This window comes from Nycticebus coucang, chromosome 17, assembly GCF_027406575.1.
Source record: "Nycticebus coucang isolate mNycCou1 chromosome 17, mNycCou1.pri, whole genome shotgun sequence".
NCBI classification, from domain to species: Eukaryota; Metazoa; Chordata; class Mammalia; order Primates; family Lorisidae; genus Nycticebus; species Nycticebus coucang.
Window position 1 is genome coordinate 31,106,547 of NC_069796.1, and position 20,847 is coordinate 31,127,393.

A 20,847-nucleotide genomic window follows, 5' to 3' on the forward strand; every position below is an offset into this window, starting at 1 on the left:
ACACAATGCCTGACTCAATTTTTTTTCTATTTTTAGTAGAGACTTGGCTTGCCCAGGCCAAACTTCAACTTCTGAGTTTGAGGGGTCCTCCCACGTCGGCCTCCCAGAGTGCTAGGATTACAGGTAAGAGCCACCAAACCCAGCCTCTTCTGTGTTTGACATCATTATCTCTGCCTAAAATAAAGTTTTTCCCAAAAGCAATTAATTCCAATAATCTGAGATCCCCTAAACTTAACATAAAATTTAAAGGAGTTAATTTGAAGGGTATTTTTGTCAAACAGGCAAAATACTATTTTATAGCTGTGAAAAATACAAGAATGAACAAACTCAGTTTGTCTTTTTTTTTTTTTTTTTTTTGAGACAGAGTCTCACTTTATTGCCCTGGGTAGAGTGCCATGGTGTTACAGCTCACAGCAACCTCCAACTCTTGGGCTTAAGCAATTCTCTTGCCTCAGCCTCCTGAGTAGCTGGGATGACAGGCACCCACCACAAGACCTGGCTATTTTTTGTTGCAGTTGCCACTGTTGTTTTAGCTGGCCAAGGCTGGGTTCGAACGTACCACCCTCGGTATATGGGGCCAGTGCCCTACCCACTGAGCCAAAGGTGCCGCCGGAACAATTAATTTTTCAATGAACACTACCTGGGTGTCCTCTAACTGAAATCAATTCCGACTTTACTTGGCTACAATCAGATCCCACAGGTTGAGGGCTCAGTCCCAAAGACTACCCCTAACATCCAAGGCCACAGGTTGTTTTTACCTATGCTTCTGACGCATGGCTAAAAATTGGGATTCCCATGCCACCCTGTTTCTGTCTGATCAGTTTGCCAGAGCAGCTCACAGGAATCACAGGAAACACAGGAAACACATATACTGGGTTATTATAAAGAATATTTTAAAGGATACAAATAAACAGTGAGAATTACACAGTATAGGGTGTGGAAGGGTCCTGGGTGCAGGAGCTTCTTTCTGCATGGACTTATAAATGCACCACCCTCCCAGTGCACAGAGGTGCTCACCTTCCAAGAACCCCTCAAACTCAGTCCTGAGTTTAAGGAGGCCTCACTACATAGGAAATGATGGATTAAATCAATGGCCATCAGGGGAGTGGGTGGCCAACACAACCTTTAGCCCCTCCCGCTAAAGGTGGGGGGTGGGGCAACGAATTCCAATCCTCAGAGCACTATACTGGTTTCCTCAGCAACAATCCCAGCCCCACCATGGGATTATCTCAGGAATTTAAAAAAAAAAAAAAAAAATCACCTCATTAACATAAGCTCAGGTGTGGTTGAAAGGGGTTTATTATAAGTAACAAAAAACTGAACTGTATACTTACAAACAAGAGAATTATATATGGACTGTAAATTATACCTCAATAAAGCTTTTTTAAAAAAAGAATAAAGAGAGCAGGTGCAGTGGCTCACACCTGTAATCCTAGCACTCTGAGAGGCCAAGGCGGGTAGATTGCCTGCACTCAGGAGTTTGAGAACAGCCTAAGCAAGAGCAACATCTATCTCTAAAAAAACAGCTGAGTGTTGTGGCAGGTACCTGTAAGTCCCAACTATTTGAAAGGCTGAGACAAGAGGATCACTTGAGCCCAACATGGCACTCTACAGAGGGTGACAAAGAAAACTCTGTCTCAAAAAAATAGGGCGGCACCTGTGGCTCACTCGGTAAGGTGCCGGCCCCATATACCGAGGGTGGCGGGTTCAACCCGGCCCGGGCTGAACTGCAACCAAAAAATAGCCTGGCGTTGTGACGGGCGCCTGTAGTCCCAGCTACTCGGGAGGCTGAGGCAAGAGAATCGCTTAAGCCCAGGAGTTGGAGGTTGCTGTGAGCTGTGTGATGCCATGGCACTCTACCCGAGGGGCATAAAGTGACACTCTGTCTCTACAAAAAAAAAAAAAAAACATATAAATAAAATTTAAAAGAATAAAGAAAAGCCGGGCTCTCTCTCTCTCAAAAAAAAAAAAAAAAGAAAGAAAGAAATATTATTGGCTTGAAAATAATCCTTGATTATTACTGTTTGTCCACACTTCCACTGTCATCCTGACCTTACTGATGGCTTTCAGACCAGTATACCCCTTTAAACAGGTTCCACTCATCTCCTTAAACTTTTTTTGACTTCTAGACTTACTTTTATTTCTAAAGTGGTTATGTTGACCTTATCTCTAAAAATAGCTGGGCATGTGGCAGGCGCCTGTATTCCCAGCTACTTGGGAGGCTGAGGCAAGAGAATCACTTAAGCCTAAGAGTTTGAGGTTGCTGTGAGCTGTGATGCCAGGGCACACTACCAATGGCAACATAGTGAGACTGTCTCATAAAAAACTAGGGATAGAAAGGAACTTCCACAACCTAATAAAAGAAATCTATAAAAAACTCACAGCTAACATCATACTTATGGTGAGAGACTGAACGCTTTCCCCCTAACAGCAGTTCTCAACCTGTGCGTTGTAACCACTTTGAGGGTTAAATGACCCTTTCACAGGGGTCGCCTAAGACCATCCTGCTTATCAGATATTTGCATTATGATTCATAACAGTAGCAAAATTACAGTTATGAAGTAGCAACGAAAATAATTTTATGGTTCGGGGTCACCACAACATGAGGAACTATATTAAAGGGTCATGGCATTAAGAAGGTTGAGAAACACTGCCCTAAGACCAGGATAAGGATGTCTGCTTTCACCGCTTCTATTCAACACTGGACGTTTATTCTAGCCAGGGTATTTAGTCATGAATAAGAAATAAAAGGCTTTGGCTTGGTGCCCGTAGCACAGTGGTTACGTTGCCAGCCACATACATGGAAGCTGGCGGGTTTGAACCCAGCCCGGGCCTGCTAAACAACAATGACAACTCCAACAGAAAACAGTTGGGCATTGTGGCAGGTGCCTGTAGTCCCAGCTACTTGGGAGGCTGAGGCAAGAGAATCATTTAAGTCCAGGAGTTGGAGGTTGCTGTGACTTGTGATGCCATAGCACTCTGCCCAGGGCGACAGCTTGAGGCTCTGCCACAAAAAAAAAAAAAAAAAAAGAAAAGAAAAGAAAAAGAAGACAGGTGAGGAGGCACATGCCTGTAATCCTAGCACACTGGGAAGCCCCAGGCAGGATTCCATGAGCTCATGAGTTCAAGACCAATCTGAGCAAAATCGAGACCCCATCTGTACTAAAAGTAGAAGAATTAGCTGAGCATTGTGGCTGGCTCCTGTAGTCTCAGCTACTTGGGAGGCCTGCTTGAACCCAGGAATTTGAGGTTGCTGCAATTTAAGCTGATGACACAGCACTCTAGCCCTGGGCAAGAATGAGACTCTAGGGAGGCGCCTGTGGCTCAGTGGATAGGGCACCGGCCCCATATACTGAGGGTGGCAGGTTCAAACCCGGCCCCAGCCAAACTGCAAACAAAAAAATAGCCAGGTGTTGTAGTGGGCGCCTGTAGTCCCAACTACTCGGGAGGCTGAGGCAAGAGAATTGCCTAAGCCCAGGAGTTGGAGGTTGCTATGAGCTGTGTGATGCCAGGCACTCTACAGAGGGAGATGAAGTGAGACTGTCTCTACCAAAAAAAAAAAAAAAAAAGAGGAAAGAAAAAAAAATGAGACTCTATCTCAAAAGAAAGAAAAGAAAGGGCGGCGCCTGTGGCTCAGTGAGTAGGGCGCCGGCCCCATATGCCGAGGGTGGCGGGTTCAAACCTCAGCCCCGGCCAAACTGCAGCAAAAAAATAGCCGGGCGTTGTGGCAGGCGCCTGTGGTCCCAGCTACTCGGGAGGCTGAGGCAAGAGAATCGCGTAAGCCCAGGAGTTGGAGGTTGCTGTGGGCCATGTGACGCCACTGCACTCTACCGAGGGTGGTACAGTGAGACTCTGTCTCTACAAAAAAAAAAAAAAAAAAAGAAAGAAAAGAAAGAAGGGGAGGGAGGGAAAAGGGAGGGGAGGGAAGGGGAAAGGAAAAAGGAAAGGGGAAAGGAAAAAGTGAGAAAGAGAAAAAGGAAAAGGAAAGGAAAGAGAAAGAATACCACTTACAAAACAGGTTGAGCATCCTTAATCTGGAAATCTGAAATACTCCAAAATCCATAACTTTTTGAGCACTGACATGACACCTCATTGGAATATTTTGAATTTCAGATTTTCAGATTAGGGATGTTCAACTGGTAAGGTATATATATACCCAAAAGAACTGAAAGCAGGGACTCAAACATATCTTTGTATACCTGCCGCCAGCATCACTGTTCACAGTAACCACAAGATGGAAAGGAAACAAGGCAAGTATCCATTGACAAATGAAAGGATCACTTAGCCATTAAGAAGGAATGAAATTCTGATACATGCTACAATATGAATGAACCTCAAAAACACTATAATATATGAAACAAGTGAGACACAAAGATAAATACTGTATGATTCTACTTAACATGGGACACCTGGAATAAGCCAATTCAGAGAGACAGAAAGTAGAAATAAGACAGCCAGGTTCAGTGGCTCGTATCTATAACCCCCATGTTTTGAAAGGCCAAGGTGGGAGTATTGCTTTAGGCCAAGAGTTCCAGACTAGTTTGCACAACATAGCAAGACCTCTACAAAAAAAACTGTTTTGTTTTGTTTTTTGAGACAGAGTCTCACTTTGTTGTCCTCGGTACAGTGCCATTGCATCACGGCTCACAGCAACCTCAAACTCTTAGGCTCAAGTGATTTTCTTGCCTCAGCCTCCCAAGTAGCTGGGACTACAGGTGCATGGACTATTTATTTTTTGTTGTAGTTGTCATTGTTTAGCAGGCCCAAGCCAGGTTTGAACCCACCAGCCCCGGTGCATGTGGCTGGCACCCTAACCACTGAGCTATGGACGCCAAGCCTAAATTTTTTAATTTTAAAGAACTGTTTTTAAACAGTTTAAAGAGTAAAACATGGGCATGGCACCCTTAGCACAGTGCTTATGGCGCCAGCCACATACACCAAGGCTGGCAGGTTGAACCTAGCTCGGGCCAGCTAAACAATGACAACTACAACAAAAAATAGCCAGGCGTTGTGGTGGGTGCCTGTCGTCCCAGCTACTTGGAAGGCTGAGGCAAAAGAACTGCTTGAGCCTAATAGTTTGAGGTTGCTGTGAGCTGTGATGCCATGCACTCTACCGAGGGCAACATAATGAGACTCTGTCTCAAAAAAAAAATTCAAGAGTAAAACATGCACTTTAACTTGCCCCTTTGGAGTGGAGCTCAAAATCCATTACAATGTTTTTTTTAGTTAGTATCTTAGAACAACTGTCCTTCTGAAGAATGGGGCCATTTAACTACCAGATTGAGTGATATAAACCCCAAGAGTTAAAAAATAATAAGAAGAAAGGAAAAAAGAAATAATAATATAACTTTTGGGTGGCATCTGTGGCTCAAAGGAGTAGGGCGCTGGCCCCATATACCGGAGGTGGTGGGTTCAAAACCAGCCCCAGCCAAAAACTGCCAAAAAAAAAAAAAAACAAGAGGGCGGCGCCTATGGCTCAGTCGGTAAGGCGCCGGCCCCATATACCGAGGGTGGCGGGTTCAAACCCGGCCCTGGCCAAACTGCAACCAAAAAATAGCCAGGCGTTGTGGCGGGCGCCTGTAGTCCCAGCTACTCGGGAGGCTGAGGCAAGAGAATCGCCTTAAGCCCAGGAGTTGGAGGTTGCTGTGAGCTGTGTGAGGCCACGGCACTCTACCAAGGGCCATAAAGTGAGACTGCCTCTACAAAAAAAAAAAAAAAACAAGAGTTAAAATAAGACTTGAGCTAAGACACTAAGTTTTTAGTGCTGCTACTAAACTATACTTTAGTGCTGCTACTTCAACTGCTACTAAACTATAATTTCACCACAATCCACTATGATAAAGCACAAAGCCTCATGAGTACAGAAATCCCTCTCGGCCTCATTTGGTAGTATTTCTCTACATATGAGAGAGTCTGAAGAGGTCACTTCCTACAAGGCAGGGAAACAAAACATGTACACTTGGGGATCAAAACCAATACTAACAAAATATCAGGTCCCAAGACAATATTTAGCACAGAAGGAACAAAGTCAGGAGACTTCTATAGCCTTCAGGTTTAAAACAATGTAGTAAAAAACATGAAAGCAAAGATAACAACAATTCCATACCATTTTTGCTTTCTTCGTCACATCTTTACACATTATCTGAATCTCTCATTATTGTGTTTCATAAATCACTCTCAACTAGGTTCCCAAAGTTTCCCAGAAATTATACTATCTTTCTCTAGAGAATGCTCTTTCTTATTCTTCACAAGTATTTCATGGAGTCCTATGACTTTCCCCTAATCCACAAACTACCCCATCTTATTGGACAATGACTAAGACATATAACATTAAAAATCAGATTGGGGCTCGGCGCCTGTGGCTCAAGCAGCTAAGGCGCCAGCCACATACACCTGAGCTGGTGGGTTTGAATCCAGCCCGGGCCCGCCAAACAACAATGACGGCTGCAACCAAAAAAAATAGCCAGGCAGGCATTGTGGCTGGCGCCCAGCTACTTGGGAGGAAGAGGCAGGAGAATCACTTGAGCCCAGGAGTTTGAGGTTGCTGTGAGCTGTGATGTCACAGCACTCTACCCAGGGCGACAGCTTGAGGTCCTGTCTTAAAAAAAAAAAAAAAAAGAAAGAAAAAAAAATCAGGGATTAGTAGCTCTAGTGGCAACCATGTCACATCATGGCTTCATGGTCCCTCTCATCGTGAGGAGCATCCTCTGGGATTTCGTTGGTCCTAACAGAGGAGCTATCATTACTATGTTGTTGACCTATTCAGTTTGGTGCTATTTCTTTTGGTGAATTGTAATTCTACCTCAACTTAGTTTTCTTTTTGGACCAGAGTTGAAAAATGAAACCACTGGTACCTGAAGCATCACTGGCCTCAAGGAAAAAGATATGCTCAACAGTGGTTAGTCACTGAGGTTATAAGAAAAGAATCTTTCTAGATTGCACCTCCAAACCCAGACCATCCTCCTTGACTTGTCTATTTTGGGCATTAGCTGCTTTAAATGTTCGTATCATATTTGAATATCTTATTCTACAATGCAGTATTTTCTCCATTGCCTTTCTTACACTTTGATGAATTATGTGCCACCTACTTAACCTAAACTGTGCCAACTCTACAAGATGTTTATGCACTCTTGTGAGATAGAAGATGCTCTTCTTCTGAAAAATGTTACTCTCTCAGTGGAATCTGTGGATATTAAGACGGTTTCTGTCTGCTCACAACATGGGAATCAGCAAAGCGTTTAAAACTGCTGCAAGACAAACAAAACTCCCTTTAATAAAGGAATTTATTATTTTAAGTTTGGATTCAGTTAAGGAGCCCCACGTGAAGATCTAGAGGGCCACATGTGGCCTTGAGGCTAGAGGTTCCCTACCCAACTTCTCTCTAACAAATCCTTTGAATCTTTTCATAAGCATTCAAACATATTTTTTTTTTTTTTTTTGTAGAGACAGAGTCTCACTTTATGGCCCTCAGTAGAGTGCCGTGGCCTCACACAGCTCACAGCAACCTCCAGCTCCTGGGCTTAAGCGATTCTCCTGCCTCAGCCTCCCGAGTAGCTGGGACTACAGGTGCCCGCCACAGCGCCCGGCTATTTTTTGGTTGCAGTTTGGCCGGGGCCGGGTTTGAACCCGCCACCCTCAGGTATATGGGGCCGGCGCCTTACCGACTGAGCCACAGGCGCCACCCCAAACATATTCTTAAAAAAAAAAAGTCCCTGTATCTCTTTCCAGCTACCACCTTATCTCTCTCTGTATTCTCCTTCATGGCTAAGCTTCTCAAAAAGGACTCGGTGATTCTCCACTTCCTAAGCAACCATTCACTTCATAATCCCAAAATGTGTAAGGAGCAATATAGTGAACACTTGTGTTAAACCCCCCACCTAACCGCCTTAGGAAATAAAGCACTACCAACACAGTTGAAAGCTACTGTTACTCCAAATGGATCACATCTCCAGCACTCCCTCCTCCTGTAAGTAAACACTATTCTGATTGTGGTGTTAACCGTTCCCAGGAATTTCTTTATACTTTCACTATTTGTGTATGTATTCTTAAATAAGACCCTATATTGTTTTGCGTATTTAATTCTCAGCATTATGAGGTTAACCTGTTAATACATATTGCTACAGTACATTAATTTTCACTGCTTTGTATCCAGTTTATTTATCCATTCCATAGTTAACGAATGCTTAGTTTCCCTTTTCTGCCATTACAACCAACACCGTAATGATCATTTTTATGCATTTCACTTTGTGTCAATGAGTGAGAGTTTTTCTAGATTAGACACCTAAAAGTGGAATTGCTGGGCTGCACAGTATTAGCATCTTCAACATTAGTAGACACAGCCATATTGTTTTTCCAAAATGTTGTATCCAATCACTGTTCTGTCATTTCTGACTTCCCAACATTACGTTTCCAACTTTCCACATTCCATTCCTCTGCCAAGATCACCAGTGATTTCCATGTTGCTAAATCCAACAGACACTTTATCATTTTACTTGACCTGCCATTCAATACACTCAGCTACTTATAGCTCCTTGACACACTCTTTGGCTTCTATGACACCCAAACCTCCCATTTTTCCCACTTCCTTTGGCTCTTCCCATTCTATCTACTAGACTTCTTAAAAGTTAGTACTCTTCTGTGCTCATGCAATTTTCATCCATGGTCTAAAATATCTGTATACTTGCAACCCAAATGCCCACCGATATCCACTATAACGCTTTCTCTTCTGAAATACACAAATAAATATCCAGAAACCCGTTTGATAATGGTTTTTGACTATCTAAGGAATCTCAATCTTTTTTTTTTTTTTTTTGAGACAGAGTCTCACTTTGTCACCTTCAGTGAAGTGCTGTAGCATCATACCTCACAGCACAGCAACTTCAACTACGTGGGCTCAAGTAATCCTCTTGTCTCTAACCTCCCAAATAGCTGGGACTACAGCCTGCCACAATGCCCAGCTATTTTTAGACATGGGGTCTCACACTTGCTCAAGCTGGTCTTGCACCCAGAGCTCAATCTACCCACCTTGGCCACCCAGAGTGGTAGGATTACAGGTGTGAGCCATCATGACTGGGCCCAGGAATCTCAATCTTTTTTTTTTTTTTTTTTGTAGAAACAGAGTCTCACTTTATGGCCCTTGGTAGAGTGCCGTGGCCTCACACTGCTCACAGCAACCTCCAACTCCTGGGCTTAAGCGATTCTCTTGCCTCAGCCTCCCGAGTAGCTGGGACTACAGGCGCCCGCCACAACGCCCGGTTATTTTTTTTTTTTGGTTGCAGTTCAGCCAGGGCGGGTTTGAACCCGCCACCCTCGGTATATGGGGGCGGTGCCTTACCGACTGAGCCACAGGCGCCGCCCCAGGAATCTCAATCTTAATACATCCAAAATTAATTTATTGGCTGGGCACAGTGGTTCACACCTATAATCCTAGCAATCTGGAAGGCTGAGGCAGGAAGATTACCAGAGCTCAGGTGTGCTGAGAACAGCTTGAGCAAAGTGAGACCCCATCTCTACTAAAAATAGAGAAACTAGAAGGCATTGTGGTGGGAGCCTGTAGTCTCAGCTACTTGGGAGACAAAAGGATGGCTTGAGCCCAAGAGTTTGAGGTTGCTGTGAACTATAATGCCATGGCACTCAACCTCAGGGCAATTGAGTGAGAACTTGTCTCACCCGCCCCCCAAATTAATTGATTAATTTTTCTTTTATTTTTTTTTTTAGACAAGAGTCTCACTATGTTGCCCTCAGTAGAATGCCTTGGTGTTGCAGCAACCTCAAACTCTTGAGCGTAATCAATTCTCTTGCCTTACCCTCCAAGTAGCTGGGACTACAGGCGTCTGCCACAATGCCTAGCTATTTTTTATTGCAGTTGTCATTGTTGGTTTAGTTGGCCCGGGCCAGGTTCGAACCCGCCAGCCTTAATGTATGTGGCCGGCACGTAACCACTGTGCTATAGGCGCCGAGCCTAAATTTATTTCTTGATCTGCTTTCCCTTACTTCTCACAACTACTCCTCTGGTGATCCTCATCCTAACAGTAGTGTATTTACCCAACTAACTGCTCTTTCTGAATCTTCCCTTCAACCTCCCTCCATGCCCAATCCAAATCCTGCTTATTTCTTTTTTCCACTGCACTGTTTAAAACCACATTTTATCTTTACCTTGAAGAAATGTTTTAGTCAAGCAGTGCAGCGGCTCACACTTATAATCCTAGCACTCTTGAGAGGTCAAGGAAGGTGTGTGTTGCTTGAGCTCAGGCATTCTAGACCAGCCTGAGCGAGAGAAAAGACCCTGCCTCTACTAAAAATAGAAAAAAACACTAGCTGGGCATGGTGGTGCATGCCTGTAGTTCCCAGCTATTGGGAAAGCTGAGGCAAGAAGATCATTTGAACCCAAGAGTTTAAGGTTGCTATAAGCTATGATGATGCCAGGGTGACAGAATGAGACTCTGCTGAAAGAAAGAACGAAAAAAAGAAAGAATACTATAGCCCTCTAATTGGAATTCTGCTTCCCTTAGTCTTTCTTTTATCCATATTCCACACAACAGCCAAAGTAATCTTTTTTAAAATACAAACAAGATCATGCTGCCAAACTCATGCTTAAAAATTTTTTTTTTTTTTTGTAGAGACCGAGTCTCACTGTACCACCCTCGGTAGAGTGCCGTGGCGTCACACGGCTCACAGCAACCTCTAACTCTTGGGCTTACGCGATTCTCTTGCCTCAGCCTCCCGAGCAGCTGGGACTACAGGCGCCCACCACAACGCCCAGCTATTTTTTGTTGTTGTTGTTGCAGTTTGGCTGGGGCTGGGTTTGAACCCGCCACCCTGGGCACCCTACTCACTGAGCCACAGGCGCCGCCCCATGCTTAAAATTTTTAAATAAGCTTTCCACTTACCTTAAGATAAACTTTAATGTCCTTAATATGGCCTGCAAAGTTCTACTTGATCTGACAGACTCATTTTCTATCTTTCTACAATTCCCTGCCATTTTGCACTCAGGCCTTTGGGGGGATTTCTTGAACTTGTAATGCTCCTTTCACCTTCAGGAAATTCATGTAGACAATTTCCTTTCCCTTCAGAGTATTTCATCACAATTAAGTATACACTTATTTTGATATCTATTGCTATTTTCCCTTCCACTAGATAATAAGCAAAGAATGTATTTATTTTATGCAGCATTGCATATAGAACATAGTGGGCAATCATATAGATAAGTAAACTTGCCAGGAGTGATAGCTCATGCCTATAATCCTAGCACTACTCTGGGAGCCGCAAGAAGGAAGATCACTTGAGCCCAGAGTTTAAGATCAGGCTGAGGAACACAGTGAGAACCCATCTCTACAAAAAATGCTTTTAAAAAAAAATCAGCCATGTGTGTTGGTGCATGTCTATAATCCCAGCTACTCAAGAGGCCGAGGCAGGAGGATTATTTGAGCCCAGGAGTCTGCGGTTACACTGAGATATAATGACACCACTCCACTCTAGCCTGACCAACCGAGACCATTCCTCAAAAAAAAAAAAAAAATAGTTTTCAGACTTGTGACAAAGTTTATCTAGCCCTGATAACAGAGGAAATCACCATTAGAAACTGGACTTATAGCCGGGTGTTGTGGCGGGCGCCTGTAGTCCCAGCTACTCTGGAGGCTGAGGCAAGAGAATCGCTAGAGCCCAGGAGTTGGAGGTTGCTGTGAGCTGTGTGAGGCCACGGCACTCTACCGAGGGCCATAAAGTGAGACTCTGTCTCTACAAAAAAAAAAAAAAAAAAAAGAAACTGGACTTAAAGAACAGTGACTAGATATGAATTTAGGTTATCTTCCATAGAAGAAATGAGAATGTTTGCTGTTGTATATGTTAAATTATGTTAAACAAAAAATATTAAATATATTTGGGATAAAATGAGACGTGTGTGTCCAAAAGATAAATGAGGTGGCCAACTATATTTTAGAATACCCTTTACTCCACTTTTCCCTAGGATGTTGCAGCTGAAGTATATTATTACAATGTAGCCCCTTAACCAAAGTTGATAGTCCAAAGGTGAACACATAATCTAATGTCCCTTTTTCCACAGAGGGAAAAGCGGGGATCTGACAGAAGGCAGAACACCAGCAGTGATGCCAGCAATGGCAGTGGCTATAAATACAGATGAAGCTTTGCTGGCTTACCCAGGGCTCACCTCATGCTGTGGAGCCCATTTCCTAACAGGCTACAGATCAGTACCAGGTCTACAGCCTGCATGTTGGGGGACCACAGACTTAGAAGACATCATCAAGTGTTAAAGTTGGTCTGCAGCAAGAAAGAACTAAGCAAATACTCTGCATCTCAGATGACAGATAAAGAGATACTCATAACTACATTTTGAGCTCCTTATCCAGCTCTTCTGCATTCTAGTTGTCTTCCTATGGCTCAATCATCATGGGATACCAGTATGTTCTCAATAAACTTCTCTTCGGCTTAAGTGTATCACTCTGCTAATTAAAAAAAAGTGCCTACTGGATAATCTAAAGAGGGTATGCAATTAAGTGAGAGTTCTGGCACTCACAAAAACTTAAGCGACCATAGCTGAAGTAATAGAAATGGATGAAATCCGGTGGCGCCTGTGGCTCAGTGAGTAGGGTGCCGGCCCCATATACCGAGGGTGGCGGGTTCAAACCTGGCCCCAGCCAAACTGCAACAAAAAAATAGCTGGGTGTTGTGGCAGGTGCATGTAGTCCCAGCTCCTTGAGAGACTGAGGCAAGAGAATCGCCTAAGCCCAGCAGCTGGAGGTTGCTGTGAGCTGTGTGACACCATGGCACTCTACCCAGGGCGATAAAGTGAGACTCTGTCTCCACCAAAAAAAAAAAGAAAAGAAAAGAAATAGATGAAATTACTCAGAAGAATAAAAAGAGAAAGCCAAGGCTAAAAATCCAAGACTACTAATATTAAGAGATTAGCAGAGAATTAAGAGTCTACAAAGGAAAAACAGCCAATAGGAAGAAAGTCAGAAAAGTAGCAGTGATACACAGTCAAGGAAGAAAACAAGGAGAAAATAGTTAACAATATCAAATATAGGCTCAACACCTATAGCACAGTGGTTACGGTGCCAACATCATACACCAAGGGTGGCAGGTTCAAACCCGGCCCAGACCAAATAAGCAACAATGACACTGCAACAACAACAAAAAATAGCCGGGCGTTCTGGCGGGCACCTGCAGTTCCAGCTTCTTGGGAGGCTGAGGCAAGAGAATTGCTTGGGCCCAAGAGTTTGAGGTTGCTGTGAGCTGTGGCACTACAGCACTCTACTGAGGGCGACATAGTTGGACTCTGTCTCAAAAAATAATAATAACAAATAATATTAAATATAGAAAGACCTGAAAGACTAAGCAATCAGCATACCATTTGCAATACATAGATTACAGCTGGCTTCAGTAAAAGAAATATTTCTGGCAGGTGGAATAACACCACTGGCTAAAGTCTAAGAGTGAATAAGAAGTGCGTAACACTACATAGGAGTATATTCCTGCCATTAAAAAAATTTTAAGGCTGAATTAGATTAAGCTTCTATATGTAACTGCTAATTTATAGAAAGAACAGGAGACAAAAAAAAAAAAAAAAATTACCTGAAACTACTGGGATACAATCATCCCAAACCAGACTCTGAGAAACCTCACAGGGCAAAGACCCGGCTTCTTTAACCAATGAAATGTATGAGAGTAACAATAAAAAGGGAGATAAAGGAGAACCAATAGATTCAAAACAAAAAGAGGCTTGGCGCCTGTGGCTCAAGTGGATAAGGCGCCAGCCACATACACCTGAGCTGGCAGGTTCGAATCAAGCCCGGGCCCGCCAAAACAACGATGGCTGCAACCAAAAAACAGCCGGGCATCGTGGCAGGTGCCTGTAGTCCCAGCTACGTGGGAGGCGGAGGCAGGAGAATCGCTTGAGCCCAGGAGTTGGAGGTTGCTGTGAGCTGTGATGCCATAGCACTCTACCCAGGGGGACAGCTTGAGGCTCTGTCTCAAAAAAATAAATAAATAAAAAGAAGCGTGGCACCTTTAGCTCAGTGGGTAGGGTGCTGGCCACACACACGGAGGCTGGCAGGTTCAAACCCTGCCCAGGCCAGCTAAAACAACAATGACAACTGCACCAAAAAACAAAACAAAACAAAATAGCTGGGCATTTTGGCAGGCCCCTGTAGTCCCAGCTACTTAGGAGGCTGAGGCAAGAGAATCACTTGAGCCCAAGAGTTTGAGATTGCTGTGAGCTGTGATGCCATAGCACTCTACCAAGGGGGACAGACATAGTGAGACTCTGTCTCAAAAAAAAAAAAAAAAAAAAAACAGGTTGAGACACACAGAAATTCAATGTAACATATGGACTTAATCTGGATCTGATTGAAACAAACTGTACAAAATAAAACAAAAACTACAATCAAGGAAATGTGAACACTGAGTAGATACTGATGATACCAAGAAATTAATACTACCTTTTTTGTGCATTTTATATATGTTTATTTTTTTTTTTTTTTTTTTTTTTTTTTTTTTTTTTTTGTAGAGACAGAGTCTCACTGTACCGCCCTCTGGTAGAGTGCCGTGGCGTCACACGGCTCACAGCAACCTCTAACTCTTGGGCTTACACGATTCTCTTGCCTCAGCCTCCCGAGCAACTGGGACTACAGGCGCCCGCCACAACGCCCGGCTATTTTTTTTTTGTTGCAGTTTGGCCGGGGCTGGGTCCGAACCCGCCACCCTCGGCATATGGGGCCGGCGCCCTACTCACTGAGCCACAGGCGCCGCCCTATATATGTTTATTTTTAGAGGCAGGGTGTCACTGTGTCGCCCAAGCTGGAGTACAATGGCACAACCATAGCTCACTACAGCCACAAACCCCTCAGCTTCAGTGATCCTCCCACGTCAGCCTCTTGAGTAGCTGGCTTACAGGTCTGAACCACTGTGCCCAGTAATTTTTGATTATTATTTTAATCCTCATCTTTTAGAGATACATAATGAAGTATTACAAATTTCTTTTACTAATGTGTCTTCCCTGATACATTAGTCTCCATATCACCCAGCTGGCTATAGTCTCATAGAGGATGCATAAGAAATAACGAAAAGAGGGCAGCACCTGTGGCTCAAAGGAGTAGGGCACCTGCCCCATGTACCAGAGGTGGCAGGTTCAAATCCAGCCCCAGCCAAAAACTGCAAAAAAAAGAAAAAGAAAGAAAGAAAGAAAAAAAAAAAGTTTATTAAAAAAAAAAAAGAAAGAATGAATGAAAAGAGATACAAAGTGATGTAGCAATTCAAAGGAAGTAGATCTCAATTTGAACAGGGCAATAATCAAGCAGAACTTTAGGAAGGCAATGATACCTGCACTGGGCCTTAAAAAATAGTGAAATTTTGGGGCGTGGTGCCCATAGCACAGTAGTTACGGTGCCAGCCACATATACCAAGGGTGGTGGGTTCCAATCCTGCACAGGCCAGCTAAACAACAATGACAGCTGCAATAAAAAATAGCTGGGCACCCGGGTGGCACCTGTGGCTCGGTTGGTAAGGCGCCGGCCCCATATACCAAGGGTGGTACGTTCAAACCCTGCCCCGCCAAACTGCAACAAAAAAAAATAGCCTGGTATTGTGGCGGGTACCTGTAGTCCCAGCTACTAGGGAGGCTGAGGCAAGAGAATCACTTAAGCCCAGGAGTTGGAGGTTGCTGTGAGCTGTGTGATGCCACGGCACTCTACCATGGGTCATAAAGTGAGACTCTGTCGGGCGGCGCCTGTGGCTCAGTCAGTAAGGCACCGGCCCCATATATTGAGGGTGACGGGTTCAAACCCGGCCCCGGCCAAACTGCAACCAAAACATAGCCGGGAGTTGTGGCGGACGCCTGTAGTCCCAGCCACTCCGAAGGCTGAGGCAAGAGAATCGCTTAAGCCCAGGAGTTGGAGGTTGCTGTGATGCCACGGCACTCTACCTAGGGCCATAAAGTGAGACTCTGTCTCTACAAAAAAAAAAAAAAAAAAAGGTGAAACTTTTTATTTTTGTTTTTAAATGGGGCCTCCAAAAACTGGGTGAAATTTTGGGGTTTTTTTTTTTTTTTTTTTTTTTGAGACAGTCTTACTCTTTGCCCAAACTAGAGTGCTGTGGCATCAGCCTCACTCACAAAAACCTCAAACTACTGAGTTCAAGTGATCCTCCTGCCTTAGCCTCCCTAAGTAGCTGGGACTCACACACCTGCACAATGCCTAATTTTTTATTTTTAGTAGACAGGGGTCTTGTTCTTGCTCAGGCTGGTCTTGAACTTCTAAACTCAAGTGATTCTCCCACCTCAGCCTCCCAGAATGCTAGGATTATAGGTGTGAGCCATCACACTTGGCCAAAAATGATGAAGTTTTAAAAGGTAGGAAACAAGGAAAAACGATATTCCACATGGAAGAAATGGAAAGCAACTGCAAAAAGGTGAGAAGGCATGCCTCTGCAGAATATTGGCCTGTCCTCACTGCTCCATAAAGTTGTCCCTTCCCTAATAATAACATGAAAAGGAAAAGTCATAAACTCTCTTGGCAACTCCAAACTGACATAATCCTGGAAGAGTATCAGACCCAAAGCAACCTCAGGAAGCCCAGTCCCAATACTGATGATTACATTTTCTAGATAATCAGAGCATATTGGTTTTCCAGGGCATCTACCAATGTCAGTCCCTAATTTTTTTCCCCACACAACCTTGGGAAAAGAATACATGAGGTTCTTTTACCTGTCCTAGGAAATGATTATCAAAATAATTAGTTTAAAACACTACCCACTAATAAGCTGTACCTCCGTGACTAAAAGCCACCACCACGGTTCATTAGGCTCTCTAAGAGAGACAAAGTTACATGAAATGCCTACCCTCAGAACATTCCTCAGGTTACGGATTTTTAAATAAAGTATAGCTGATGGGGGGGGGGGTGCCTGTGGCTCAAGGAGTAGGGTGCCAGCCCCATATACCAGGGGTGAAGGGTTCAAGCCAGGCCCCGGCCAAAAAACTGCAAAAAATATATAAAGTATAGCTGATGATACAGGTAGATATTAAATAAGATTCTTTTCCTTCAAAAAATAGAATAAGTAGTCCAAATATTAAAATCTATTAGATACTTTGGAACTGAATCAGCGGTCCTAATACTTTCTGAGAGCAATACCATTAAAATTCTCAGGATATAATGCCAGGGTTAAATGAACATCAAGACAAATAGGAATGCAGCTGATTAGCCAAAACTTAATAAGTAGAATGTATATTACTGTCCTCTTCCATCTATTAGCATATCACTTCAAATAACCAAGATGAGTGGGGATAGGGAGTTATACCAAGTGGGGCTGCTTTTCTTAAACCAAAGAAAAAGGCAGCAAGGTAACAGGTTAGGTTAGCTTTAAGCAGTCTTTAATCACTAACTACACCTATTTCACAACTCAGACTAGCAAACACCCTCCCAGACATCAAATACAATTGTTCCAACTTAACAGAGGAAATGAAAAAAAGAATGGGTAAAATAAAATGAGGACAGAGGAAAAGCCAGGGGATCTTTATATTATATAGGAAAGTTTTTACAGTGAGTTATCAGTAGAATAAAGCCAAAGTAAAAAATAAAATCTAACATCAATTTCCGGGTCATTGTCCAGATATGCCCTCAATATTTAAGAACATCTCTCTGATTTTATGAAAAATACTACAAAGAAAAAAGAAAGCCTTCTAGATTTTAGACTCCACTCTAAACCAGTAGATGGCCACAAAAGAAGAAATACCTGTTTTCTTTGTTCCTATCAGGTACACGTAAAATCATGACATATACCTTACTCCTCAAAAAAGGTGTAACTTTTAGAAGGCTTCATTTTCTGTCTCATCTTCTGAATCTGATACGCACTGCTTTACCTTTCAAATACTGATCACTTTCCCACAGTTTTCTTTAGATTACAGTTTTGTGAAATTTAAATTGGATAATTTGACAGAACAATAATTTCAAGTTCAAAATATTTTCAAATTCAATCTAATAACTGAATAAAACATGGAAATGATTTAAAAAGGAATAAAATGGTACTTGCTTTAAAGACACTTTAACAGACCTATAAGAAAGCAGAATATATTAACTGTTGCAAAGGGGGTACAATAATTCAAGAGTATAGAAAGAATATATGAACCTGAATGTGAGAATCTCTTGACAAGCAGAAAGTGAATCAGAATGAAAATAATCTTTAAGAATTCTTAATTACACCCCCAAATTGTAGGCCACCTTTCAATTAACACAGCTAAGTTTTTTGTTTCATGCTTTTCAACCAAACAGTAAAGGCTTGGTCATTCAGATACCCTATCTGGTCCCCACTTGAAGCAAAATTTTATTTGAAGTAAAATTTGCCTACTGTTCCTACAGAGCTAATAAAAATCAAAGTCATCAGCCTGCAAACCACTACAAACCAAATGAAAACTGCTGGTATTAAAAAAAAACAAACTGCTTCCAGGTTTTTAGTAAGTTAACTCTGAAATATAATTAAAAATAACTTCTTGGGATTTGTTTTTATGTTTAGAGGCTGAAGAATGTAGTAATTAATAAGGAAAATGAACCTAAGAAATTTAAAGAAGGCAGCTTTGTTGAAAACCAAGTGGCCACTTGCCAATACTTCTTTATGCACATATGACCAAAGATGATTCTAAGCAGACTCACAGTCTACAAAGGCTCTTTTATCAAATCCCAAATCAAGAAAGATCTCATAAATATTTGAATTTTGGCAAGTTAAAGGACAGCTAAATAAAAAAAGCACTTTATAAAGCGTTGAAGAATCAATATGGAAACAAAGCTTTGAGCTTTTCATATCTAAGGCCTAAAGACAGCATACATTTTCTATGTCACAATTACAAACAGCCTATTCACAGGCGCCAATAGCTGAGAATTCATCAGGAAAAACACACTGGTCACTGGAAAAGGGACTAGCCTGAGTTTATAACCTCCATATGGTCAGCAAGGAAAAAACAGCACAATTCTGAATTGCAACTGGCAAACTACGACAACGCTAGATCGAACTCTTCGTCTTGAACTCCACACACAAGCATTTCTGATTTGTACTTCCAGCTGCCTATAAATGTCATTTGTGAAGGAAAAGGCTATAAGGAAACTCCTCTAACTCCCACTCCCCAGATCTATCCTCAAAGAGTGGAAGGAACAGCAAAGTGGAAGGAACAAAGCCACTGACGTCAATTACGAGATTAACCTCGAACACAGGCAGCTGGAGGAAAGGCCTAGACATCAACACTCAAATACAAGCCACTGGGATAACGAGGTTAACAGGCCCACCGAGAAGTTGTGGGGGGCATCCGATTATTACACCCCCGTGTTCTCCTTTTTGGTCACACACCCCCTTTTTGCTAATCGAAGGCAGATATTTTTCCCTTTTTTTTTTCTGCAGAGGAGGTGGGGGAAGTGCGCAGGATCGCGAGAAGGAAAGCGAGAACTAGTTGGGTAATGTTAGCCAGAATCTGGGCCTATTTTCTCTTTAATTAGAAATAACTTAAAATATTATTAACAAGTAACAAATCAGCCGATGGAACGTCTGAGGAAAGAAATGGATTAAGGAACGAAAGAGGAATAGGAAAATGGTAAAAAGATTAATTTCTGAGCATTTTTGTTAGGATTGGGTTAGCTTTTCTTGTATTTGAGGGAGGTTGGGAGGCGGACGCGCAGATGAGAGAAGAGAAGCCGAAATGAGCAGTCCCAGCCCCGAGGGTCTCCCCCACCCTTCCGGCAGGCCTCGGCCCCCCGCAGTCCCAGCGGCCCAGCCCTCAGTTGGTCTGTCGGCCCTTCTCACCTCCAGTCCCGGCTCCGCTAGGCCCGAACCATCTCCTGGCTGCGGCAGTGGCGGCGCCGGGCCTGCACCTTCAAAGGACGCGCATTCGAGCCTGACTGGGGGCGGCGAGAGCGGCCAAGGCAAGGGGCTCCGGGCCGCGGCGGGGGTTTCGGAGGCCTGGAGAGGCGAAGGCGCCGGTGGCAGCGAAGCGCCTCACACGGAACAGGCGGAGGTCCCGCCCCGCTCCATGACGGTCGGGCCCAGCCTGGGAAGGCTGTCTGAGGCTGCGGGGGCGGGTTGACGAGGACCTGGCACCAAGATCCCCGCCCCGTCCGCTGGCGGCGACTGCGACTCGACTCCCGCAGCCAGGACTGTGACTGACGCAGCGGCCCGACAGCCCATGTGACCAGGGCTGGGCGGTGCAGGGGGTCACGTGACGCCGCCGCGCCCCTCCCCGCCAGGAAAGTGGTGGGCAGTGGGTCTGCGAGGCCGGGAGGCGGCTCCCGGGGGGCGGTGAGGTGCTGGGCTGTTGGGTCTGACGGCTGGGGGCTGGACCGGGACCGACCCGAGTGGTCTAGTCCCGAGTCCCCGGGCGCAGCGGCCACCTCCGGCAGGACTTCTCAGACAGGACCCGGCCTGCGCTCGCCGACGCGCACACTCTGCGCCTAACCCGCTAGTGAGTTCCGGAGGGCGGCGCCGGGCCCAGCCGGGTCTACTGGTTTTGGGGCTCAGGTGGAGGGCGCAGGCCCTCTGCCCTCTTAAGGACCCGGCCCAACCCCGATCCCCTTAGACTTACTCCGGTTGTCGAAGCTTCCAGTCCGCTGTTCTCAACAGGTCCAACGGAAAGGAGGAGTTTCTGCAGGCGGCTACTTAGTATTGCGCATGAATTTATCCTAAAGAGCCAAGCTGTCCTTTCTTTGTCATCTAAACATATTCTGTCGCTAATACTTTTCCTCAGCATATCATTCTGAACATTTCATTCACCTCTTAACATCTTGCCAGTCAAGACAAGCCATAATTTAACTGGGTGTGAAATAATAGTTGTAGATTATGCAGAATTTTCAGAGGGTCTCA

General features: G+C 44.0%; 1 protein-coding gene and 1 pseudogene across 4 annotated transcripts in view; one reads left to right on the forward strand and one right to left on the reverse strand.

Annotated features, from left to right (window-relative positions):
- The window catches only part of AFF4 (ALF transcription elongation factor 4), an 88,119-nt gene extending 67,937 nt beyond the window's left edge, over window positions 1–20,182 (reverse strand). For 3 of the 4 annotated variants that reach the window (XM_053567193.1, XM_053567191.1, XM_053567189.1), the window contains exon 1: window positions 19,795–20,182. The gene's annotated coding sequence lies outside the window, so the exon portion shown is untranslated. The remainder of the gene's footprint in view (window positions 1–19,794) is intronic. The other variant, XM_053567190.1, reaches the window with a different exon arrangement.
- On the forward strand, window positions 6,658–12,139 carry LOC128568508 (V-type proton ATPase subunit e 1-like; annotated as a pseudogene).
- Window positions 20,183–20,847: the final 665 nt, after the last annotated feature.